The sequence below is a fragment of the Pteropus medius genome, unplaced genomic scaffold (genome assembly GCF_902729225.1).
Source record: "Pteropus medius unplaced genomic scaffold, Ma_sr-lr_union100, whole genome shotgun sequence".
Lineage (NCBI taxonomy): Eukaryota > Metazoa > Chordata > Mammalia > Chiroptera > Pteropodidae > Pteropus > Pteropus medius.
In genome coordinates, this window is record NW_024356335.1 from 4,497,287 (window position 1) to 4,507,503 (window position 10,217).

The window sequence follows — 10,217 nt, forward strand, 5'->3', positions numbered from 1 at the left end:
ATGAGTATTTTTTTTTTTTGCATTGCTCTTTCTCTGAATTCCGATGCGTCTTACCATCTATATCATGAGTTTAATTGGCACTTCCCCACTTTACTAGTCCAAAAAACAACAGTGCATCTCAGAATTGATGGCATCATGGGCTCAATGATACGAGAAACTACTTTCGAATTGGGGATTTATCAAAAATAAAGCAAATACTACAGCCATGCCACCCTGGACAAGCCCGATCCTGCCTGATGTCGGAAGCTAAGCAGGGTCGGGCCTGGTTAGTACTTGGATGGGAGACCACCTAGGAAGACCAGGAGCTGTAGGCGTAAAAAATTAAAAAAATAAGGGATTGTAAGCTGACAAGGTCCTTGCAATCTGTGAGGTCAGCCAAGGGTTGCCTCGCCTGAAAAAAGTAAATAAATAAATAAAATAAAGCAAATATGAATCAAGAGCAGTGAGCGGGAGGGAAATAGAAGCTGGAGTAGGGGAAGTTTGAGGTGCGTTGGGGTGAGAGGGAGTAGAAGGGCTCAAGGGAGAATAAAGGAAGTGAATGAGTTTAGGAAGGAGATAAAACAATGGGGGATCCCAGAAACTTGGGGTGCTCAAAGGAGTGACCTTCAAGTATGTCACACAGTACTTGAGTGAGGAAACAGCGTCTGTTCTTGGGCTTATGCACAATGTATTTACTCAGCCAACATTTATTGAGCAAAAACTATTACCAAACAAGGCTGGGCATGGGATGATGGAGAGGCAGCAGCTCCAAGCACACCATTCAGATGCAGAGTTACAAGTTCTAGATTTAGAGGCAAGGGCAAGGGAGGGACCTATATCAGGGTTGCAGGAAGGGAAGGCTTCTCGAAAGAGGAGGCTCATGCGCAAGTTTGAAGCCAGGGCCAAACCCGATCCCTGGGGCACCGGGTCATGCAGGTGGCAGAGTGCACTTACAGTGTGGTGCAAGTAGCAGGTGACTGAAGTTCAATTCGTTGTTGTTATTAGAACTTACTGCCATGCCTGGGCACACAGTAGGCACTTGGTAAATATTAGCCCTTATCGTCGTTGTTGTTATTAGAATTGTGGGGAACGTCATGCTAAGTGAAAGAAGCCAGTCACAAAAGACTACAAATTATGATTCCATTTATGAGAAACCGGCAAATCTACAGAGACAGATCAGTGAGCGCTTGCCTTGGGCTGGGAGCAGAGTGAGGGCGGTGGGAATGGGGAGTGACTGCTAATGGGTGTGGGGCAGCTTCTCGGTGTGACAAAAATGTTCTAAAATGAGATTGTGGTGATGGTTGCACAAATGTGAATATACTAAAAACCACCGAACAGTGCACTTTAAATGGCTGAATTATATGGCATGTGTATTGTTATATCTCAACAAAGCTGTTTTTAAAATTTAAGGTTTGGGGGGGGGGCGGGGAAAGGCAGTGCCCATGTGGTGGCCATGAGAATGTGTCTCTCTGATGCCAGGGACCTAACTGACTGGGGGGACATATGTGCTCAGAATCCATCCCGGGTCCTGGGCACCGAGGCTGCAGCTCCCAGCCAGTGCCTGAAAGACGGGGAGGCAGGCTGTTGCTGGAACTTTCTGAGAACTGCACTGCCGTCTGAGACTTTTCCTTCCAAACTTTCTACCTTCCTCTCTCCTCCAAGGCGTCAGGCCCCAGCCCTGAAAAAGAAGTGGATGTTTAGGGCCAGGGGACTGCTCTAGGGGGCGCTGTGGGTACCTGCCCCAGTCCACGAGCCTCAAGCGCTGCTCCTAGGAGGATGTATAATAATGAATGATCTTCATTCTTTATACCAACAGTTGTAAAATATAATTTTATTTATTTTTTAATGGAGAAAGGGGCCCATGAATCATAACACGACCCTGAATGTGGTAAATCCGTGTGTGGTTGTGACTTCACATGCAAATATGAATGTTTGCACTTGAGCACGTACACACATCTCTGCCTGTGTCTGTGAACATGCAGGCATAGTGGAAGTAGTTTTCAGGAATTTGAAGGGGAGGAAGAAGCCATTGGGGGTCCCAGTCGAGGGCAAGAAGGGCACAGGTGGCCACTGTGGGCTGTCCTCACCCAGTAACACAGCCACTAGGTTCCTGACACCACATGAACAAGCAAGGACTAGTTGCTGTGGGCTTGTTGTTCCTGAAGCAGCCAGCAGGGGAAACGCAGAGCCAGCCCTTCGGGCTCCACACATTTGGGCACAAGACTTTCAAGCCTCAGGAGGGGACCCTGGCCTTACTTCATAGAGGAGGCCCACAGCGGGGAGTGTGCTGGTGCAGGCGCATCTCAAGGTGGGACTCCTAGCCTCCCAGTCCATATTCTCCCACTGACTGGGGCTGACCCAGGAAACTCCAGAGGGACCTCATTCATTGGCACCTGGATGCTGTCATCAGGGACTCATTGAACTCATTCAACTCATTCAGAAGCACCTGGGAGCCCCTCCGGGTAGCCTTTCCCAGGCCACACCCACCTCCACTCCCCAGTGCCTCGTCCCTCATCTTCTAGGAAGCTAGGAAGCGGGTCTTTCCTGGCCAACTCCTCTACAGCCCCGAGGGTAATGGCCTTTCATTTACTGCACGCTTTTTCTGTGCCAGACAGCCTGCTGAATATCTTAAAGGTTCTGTCACTTTTAATCCTACAGAAAGGTTCCATCAAGAGGCTGAGTCACATATTCAAGGCCACAGCTAGTAAGTAGCAGAGCTAGAATTTGAACTCAGGACTCTGATTTAAAGCCTGTCCTCACTGCCACTGTGGGACAAAGAGAGGCTCTGAGCAGTGATATGACGGCCCCCTGGGCCACTGACTTCCACTTCCAGAAAGAGCCAAAGAAGTATAAACTGATGGGTGCTCAGTGGGAAATGAGAGAATTTGGTCCAGTTGCTCACTCACATTTTATGGATGGGGATACTGATGACCAGGGAGGAGAACTGATTCCACTGGGACCAGGTCACCTGAGTCACAGTCTTAGGATTTTTCTCATGTGAGCAGGCTGGCTCTTCCAGCAGAGATTATGCAACTGAAACCGAGTAAGCCGCTCAATAAACTCTTGATGCATGGGAGAATGAATGTCTGTCTCTCCCACCAGACTGCGAGTGCCTTCAGAACAAGGACTCTCTTCTGTTCATCTTCTTATCGTCAGTATCTGGCAGAGCACCTGCCCCATAGTAGGTGCACACCTTTTCATTGCTTCAGCAAATATTTATTGAACTTCTGACATGTGCTATGCACTATGCTAGCCACCAGGTAGACAAGGATGAGTAGGATACCTTCCTGTCCTTCGAGGGGTGTCCAATCTAACGAACTAGACAAACAGGTATCTGGTCCATTTGAATATAGTGAGCCTTACTAGATAAAGAATTCTTACAAGTCAAAAGACCAACGTCTCAATAGGAAAAAAAGTGGGCAAAAGATATAAATTCGCAAAAAAAAGAAAACAGTCAATCGGCTTGAAAAGATGTTGAACCTTATCATAATTAATAAAATACAAACTAAAATGAAACTCTATTTCCTGCCTCTCAGGCAGAGAATGAGATGTTTGAGAAAAACCAAATTGATAATACAATGCACTAAAAAGTCGTAATCCACGATTTGGAAAACATTGGGTTAAGCGTTCATCGTATAACTTTTGGAAGGCAATTCAATTATATGTGAGAGAAAAAACTGGGGACAATCTGATGTTCGTCAAGTGGGGGCTGGTTCAACATGTTACGATTTACCTGTATGATGGAATATTGTACAGCCACTAAAAGGAATGAGATCACTCCTACCACGGGGAGATATTCAGGTTACATGAAAAAATGCATGTTGATTTTAAAACTTACTACAAAGCTACAGTAGTCAAAACAGTGTGGCACTGGCATAAGAAAAGACATATAGACCAACGGAATAAAATTGAGAGCCCAGAAATAAACCCAAACATCTCTGGCCAATTGATTTTTGACATGGGTGCCAAGACCATTCAATGGGGGAAAAATAATGTCAACTGGATAGCCACATGCAAAAGAATGAAGTTAGACCTCTACCTCACTCCGTCTATAAAAATTAACTCAAAATGAATCATCACTCTTGATCACATTCTTAAAAATATCCTTTGATGTACAAAAGTTTTAAATTTTTATTAAGTCCAAACACAGAATTACCTTATAATCTAGCAAATCCACTTCTAGGTATATACTGAAGAGAAATGAAAACATATGTTCCCATAGAAATTTGTACACGAATGGTCATAGCAGCATTATTCATAATAGTCAAAAGGTAGAAACAACCCAAATGTCCTTCAATGGATGAATGGGTGAGTTGTACTATATCCTTACAATGAAATATTGCTCAGCCTTAAAGAGGAACGACAGACATATTGACTCATGCTACAACTTGGATGAACCTCAAAAACATTAAGTGAAAGAAGCCAGACACAAAATTGTATGATTAGTTTCACATGATATATACAGATTAGGTAAATCCATAGACAGCAGATTAGTAGTTATGAGGGGATCGGAGGGAGGAACCTGGAATGGTTATTTAATGAGTCTGGGTTGTTTTTCCGGGGTAATGAAAAAGGTTTGCAACTAGAGAGAGGTGGTGGATGTCTGCACAACATTGTGAGTACACTAAATGTGACTGATTTGTGCTCTTCATCCTTTTCGTCAGAACTACTTGCGTCTCTTATGTTGATAAATCTGCCTTCACTAAGTTTCTCTGGCTACATATCTAGAGTTTCTGGAACAGTGAATTGCTGCGGTGTCCACATTCCCACAGTCAGCTGTTTCTTTTATCACTCCTTTTATGTTTGATTTAAATTTCACTCTCGGTGTCATCACTTTGCATTTCTTTGTGGCACTTTCATCTTTGTTGGCCCATCCCCTCTTTCGATGGTCTGTTTTTGTAAAACGTCATATGGGTTTATCTCCAGGAGACAGGAGGCAACACAATTACATGCTCTGCTGTCTGGATAGGAACTGAATAACATCCATGGTGACCAATCAATGACAGGCTTTGAAAGGAGTGACGTGATTGGTTACCGACCTTTACGCACATCTGTTATTCCATAGCGATTTGTGGACCGAAGGACCAGCAGCGAAGTTCCTACTTTATGCGACGACTCATAGTTCATATAACATGACAACTAAAATTTGAATCGTGTTGTTGAGGGACTGGTGTCCTTTGATGTACAAAAGTTAACTAAAAATTAACTGAAGTTAAACTTTAAGTGGTGGTACTTGAAACTCGTTCATTTCAGAACCATACAAAGCAAGGAGTGCTGAATTACTTATATGTTTGTGTATTAGGATGTTTCCAGGGACTACACTATACAGTTTGATTTAAAAAAACCAACAACAACAACTAGGCTGTGGAGCTCTGGAATCAGACAGACCTTGGGCAGAAGCCATTTATTAGCTGTGTGACTTCTGGCAAATTACTAAACCTTTCTGAGGATAATTTCTAAAATGAGAATAATGATATTATCTGCTTCCTAGGGCTGCAGTGAGAAGTCAATGAGATAACACATGAAATCACTTAGCATGGTATCTGGCAGAGTCAGCGTTCAACAAATGTCATCGTTATTACTGTTACTTAAAAATAAGTATGTGGAGAAGTGCTGCAAGGCAGGCAGCTCAGGCAGTGGCAGCTCTTAGGAGGTGAAATCCACAGGAAATGCACCAGATGAGCTGACACTTTCTGGTGCAGCTTCCCAGGCATTTAAGATCCCAGGCTTCCTTCCTGCCAGGTCAGGGGCGGATGGCCAATGGTCAGTGTCCTCCCCCAACACACACCTCCAGCAGCCTGGGAAGCTACTAGCTACCCTCTTGGCCAGAAAGCACCACAATTGGTGGGTGACCCACAGATGAATGATCTTTAGGGAAATGCCTCAGTGACCAACATTCTAGTGGCTCATGTCAGCTAACATCTCCCGTTGGACAGGCCTTGCCAAGCAGGCTACACTGATACCAGATAACGTCCAAAGCCTCCTTAGCCTGGCCTTTGGAGCTGGCCTGAATCCAGGCTTCGCAGCTTCCATGTTCTCTCTGCTTCCGAACGTATAAATCCTTTGCTTTTGAATAAATGTTGCCCACCTTTGCTCAAGCTGTTCTTCTGCCTGGCATGCCCTCCAATCTGATCCCCTTGGCAGGGGCTAGCCCTGGCTCTGCTTCCTCTCTGAAGCTTCCTGTGTCTACCTGGGCTCTTCTCTGAACTGGGAGAGCACCTACTACGTGCCTGACCTCTGTGCTAAATTCTCTAATCTTCTCAACAGTCTACAAGGAAGGCATAATCATTCCCATTATCTCCCAAAAGGAGAATGAACCAAGCTTGCTAAGCTGAGAGAGCCTGAGCTGGGATTCAAACTCTGGTTCCTCTGTTTCCAAAGTCCAACTTATTTTACCCAAAATCCCTCATTCAAGAGGTGGGCGCTGGTGCCTCCATCAGCTCCCTTGCCTGCAGGAGACTATCAGCCCTTGGGGACAGAAGCCATGCCTTATCTAGCTTCCTCTCTGTATGGCAGCTTGCAAAGGGCTTGCAAGGTAATTCTGGCTTTACCCTATGTCACTTAAGCCAATGTTACGCAATAAGAACATTTGGTTTTAGTGTTTCTCAGTAGTGGTATACTTGATATTCAAGGTGAGTCAGTTCTGTATTGGGCAAATTTACCCAGAGCCTTGAATGATGTATGGCATTCCTGGGCTCCAAATGTCAGAAGCTTCCCAGTTACTGAGAACATACAAACCATGGCACTTCTGGAGAAGGGTCCTGGAGAGGGGGCAGCATGCCTAGGCAAGACGAGCCTATTACACGAGCAATCACAGAAGATGAAAGCTTGGCCTTGGACTGGCATAGAACGATCCCAGCTCTACTCTGAACTAGCTGTGGGACCTTGGTTGTGCCATACTACAGCCTGTACAATGGGGACAATAACAATGCAACCATCCACAGAAAGCACAGGTCCTGGCCCACAATACACTCTGAGTATCTAAATCTATAAGGCTTTCTGTACAAATTAGTGAACTAAGCAGGACAACAAAGTGTCTTGTCAGATCATGAATCCTAAATTTTTTTTTTTTAATCTAAAAACAGAGTCCCTATGAGACAAATGTTTGGTGAAAACTTGTAGAATCAATGGTTCCGTCCTGAGGGAAGTGACAGCCTGTCTGGGGAACTCTTACAAGCACACTGACTTATACGCAGTTCGCCCTGGCTTTGGAGTTGGCCAAGGAGAAATGACTTCTGGAGACCTGAGGTTCCCAGGCCAGAGTGGTTGGTGGGTGGGACACACAATAGGTGGACCACTCCTTATTCCTCCTGGCACAGAACCCAGATCCAAAATTGAAATCTCACTCTTTCCCCCCCGCCCCCGCCTCTTTAATTCCCTTCCTTTCCTCCCTGACCTGCGGATGTTGCTGTCTCCCTTTTTTTTTTCAAGAACTGGATCTCTGAAGGGGGGGCGTCTCCCCCCATGTGCTTGGGGCACGCACTCGGCGGGTCTGGTACACCTGGGGCCTGGCGAACCCGAGGTATATGGTCTGTGGCTCCACCTGGGGCGCTGAACCCAGGACCTTCTGCGTGAAAAGCAGATGTGCTAACCATTACACTATGGAGCCACCCCCAAATTTCACTCTTTAGGGTAGTTTTACACATGAGGGAAAAATATGTATGTCCATATATTCAGTGCCTGGCAGGCACATTAGAGCCACATCAGTTTTATAGATGGAAGATCTGAGGCTCATAGTGGGTGAATGACTTATCCAAAGCCAGAGTCCTAGAAAAGTACAGAAGGGCCCCAGTAGTGAATTTAAGGCTCATACCACTGTCCCGAAATGAGGAAGCAAGATGAGCGACTGGGAATTTCTCCAGGAAGCTGGCAGTACACCATGTCTTGTTAGGGTAGAGTGATTCTTCTGCTGCTGCAACTGGAGTGACTTTGGCATGGTGGCTGCAGTAGGAAGGAGTCATGTCTAGCTAGATGTCCCAGCACGTGGGCTACCTGAGAAGCCAGGTGAGCAAAGGAAGATGGAAGGAGCCTCCTGCGCTGACATCTTTATTCACATGGGCAGACTCTCTGCATCTGCATGGGCTGCCACTCCGGGGACTGAATGAACGGGGTGGTGGGGATTAGTGTAAAGGACTTCTTCATGGCTCTTAGCTCGCTTGGTTCCTTTGTCACCCCACCTGGATTATAAAATCAGGGAGCCCTACTCTTTGGACATGTGGAAGGTTATGTGTGGAGGGTGGGAAGCCACAGATGTCGCCATGTGGAGCTGTTCTCCAGGAGGAAAGAGAGATTCACACAATGAAGCCAGGCTGAATGTTTCTAACCTGCATTGTCTCCTACCACGTTGGTTACCTTCAGGTAAGAGTGCGTCTCTGCTTGGGCCTCCAGCCTCATCATTTCTCCTTCGAGACAGTCTATGCATCTTTCCATCACAGATTAAAAGTCATTTCCTTTGAGAAGTCCTCTCTGACTCCACCTAGGGTTGAGCCAGATGCTCCCTGTATGTGCTCCCAAGGCCTGAGTTTCTGCCCATTGCAGCGCTCATCACAGATGCTAACTGCTGGGTTTCTGTCACTCTTACCAGACTCCAAGGACAGGATCTATATGTCTGTCCTGTTCTCTACCAGATCCTCAGCCTCTGGCAGCTCAACTAGCACACAGCAGGTTCCCCAAATCATTAGTGCCTACAATCCCAGGAGGCTGAGGGAGAGACTGAGACCAATCTCTCCCAGTGATTGAGACCTTGTGGGGACCCCCTTTGGACAACTTTCATAACTTTCCTGTGTTTCATTTAAATGGGGTTATTCTGAGTGAAAAACACAAAGCAGGACAGGTGGGAGCACTCAGTGTCAGCCCTTGGCTTGTGGTTGTCAGTTTTATAGGTGGGGACATGGAGGCTCAGGGAAGAACGTGCCAGGTCTACAGTCTCAAGGCTGGGAGGGAGCAAGCATTGGACTCCAGCCTGGGCTCTGGCCTCCACTATTTGTCTTTCGTCATTCTACACTTCAGGTTGTCTCCTGTTTGTCCCACTTGTTCAGTCAACAAACAGCCAATAAGCAGTTACTGGATGCCTGCTGTGTGCCAGGTCTCACGCTGGGTGTTGTGTGGTTGATAACAAAAAAGCCTCTCAGTAGGCAGTGGATAAGCCAGAGCTGTGGGCATTAGTGTAAAATCCCCCAGGGCTAAAATTTCAGCTTCTCTACTAGTTGGCTGAGATATTGCTAAGGTCTTTAAGCTTTTGGAGCCTGTTTCCTCCTCTAATAACAAGGAAAGTAAGACTTCCCAGTAGGAGAGCCTAAGGCAACAGCTGAGCACTTAATGGACGGAAGCCCTTATTTTTCTTAATCCTACTTTTAAAATGACCAGCCTGTGCACAGGATATAAATTCTTCCCCCTTGCCCTGGGTTCCCAGGGCCCCAGTTCTCCTGTCTCTGTTAACCACCGTTAACAACTTCTTGTGCATCTCACCAGACGACTGGGCCACACACCCTCAGAAACTCCCCACCCCTGCACACGTTCTTTTACACAAATGCTAGCGCGGAACAATTGTTCTTTTTGCCACTTCCTTTTTTCATCTAAAGTATCTTGGAAGTCGTCTCCTATTAGTGCATTCTGAACATTTTTCGTTTTGGTGTCTGCACAGTATGTCATTGTATGGATCACTGGTTGCCGTTACTATTATCAGTCTGGGAACTTCGCGATCCACAGAGCTGCAGAGCTGGAGTTCACGACCCGGTTCCAGCGCCAGCTCTACCCAGAATTTGCCGAGCTACCTTAGGCTGCATCTTCCCCACCGGTACGATCGCGGGATGGGGAGGGGATGTGCGTGCAGACACGACCACCATAGAGTGCGGGTTAGCAAGAAGAGCGAGCAATTTATCCCCGCGGGGTGGCTCCCCGCTTGGGTGACATTGCGGACAGCCACTCTGCTAACCCCGTAGCACTAAACGCTGCGAGTACTTTGGCACAATCCGGTTCCAGGGCCTCCCGGCCGCGGCATCTTACCTCAGGGAAGCAACGCTCAAGCAGCAGCTACTAACTGGCGCCTCCGCCGCTTGACCGTGCCTTGTTACTAAGGACGGAGAGAGGTTAAAGCAGACCCTGCCCCTCTAAGAGGGCAGAGCCCGGGCTCTACTACTTCCGCCCCAAAGCAACATGGCGCCAGCAGGGAGAGGAGGGGTGAGGGCGCGGAGATGGCTCCCCTCAAAAAGATGGCGACGCCCTGGGCGCCGCGTTCG

General features: G+C 47.0%; 1 protein-coding gene, 1 non-coding gene and 1 pseudogene across 6 annotated transcripts in view; 1 reads left to right on the top strand and 2 right to left on the bottom strand.

Moving 5' to 3' along the window:
- KYAT1 (kynurenine aminotransferase 1) overlaps positions 1–10,139 on the bottom strand; it is an 18,054-nt gene extending 7,915 nt beyond the window's left edge. For 2 of the 5 annotated variants that reach the window (XR_005652506.1, XM_039861515.1), the window contains exon 1: positions 9,985–10,120. The gene's annotated coding sequence lies outside the window, so the exon portion shown is untranslated. Of the gene's footprint in view, positions 1–933; positions 974–9,984 lie in introns of those variants that run through there. The other 3 variants (XM_039861516.1, XM_039861518.1, XM_039861517.1) reach the window with 3 other exon arrangements.
- Positions 196–314, top strand: LOC120601838 (uncharacterized; annotated as a pseudogene).
- On the bottom strand, positions 7,514–7,588 carry TRNAE-UUC (transfer RNA glutamic acid (anticodon UUC)). Its single transcript has one exon. It is a non-coding gene; the product is annotated as a tRNA-Glu (tRNA).
- Positions 10,140–10,217: the final 78 nt, after the last annotated feature.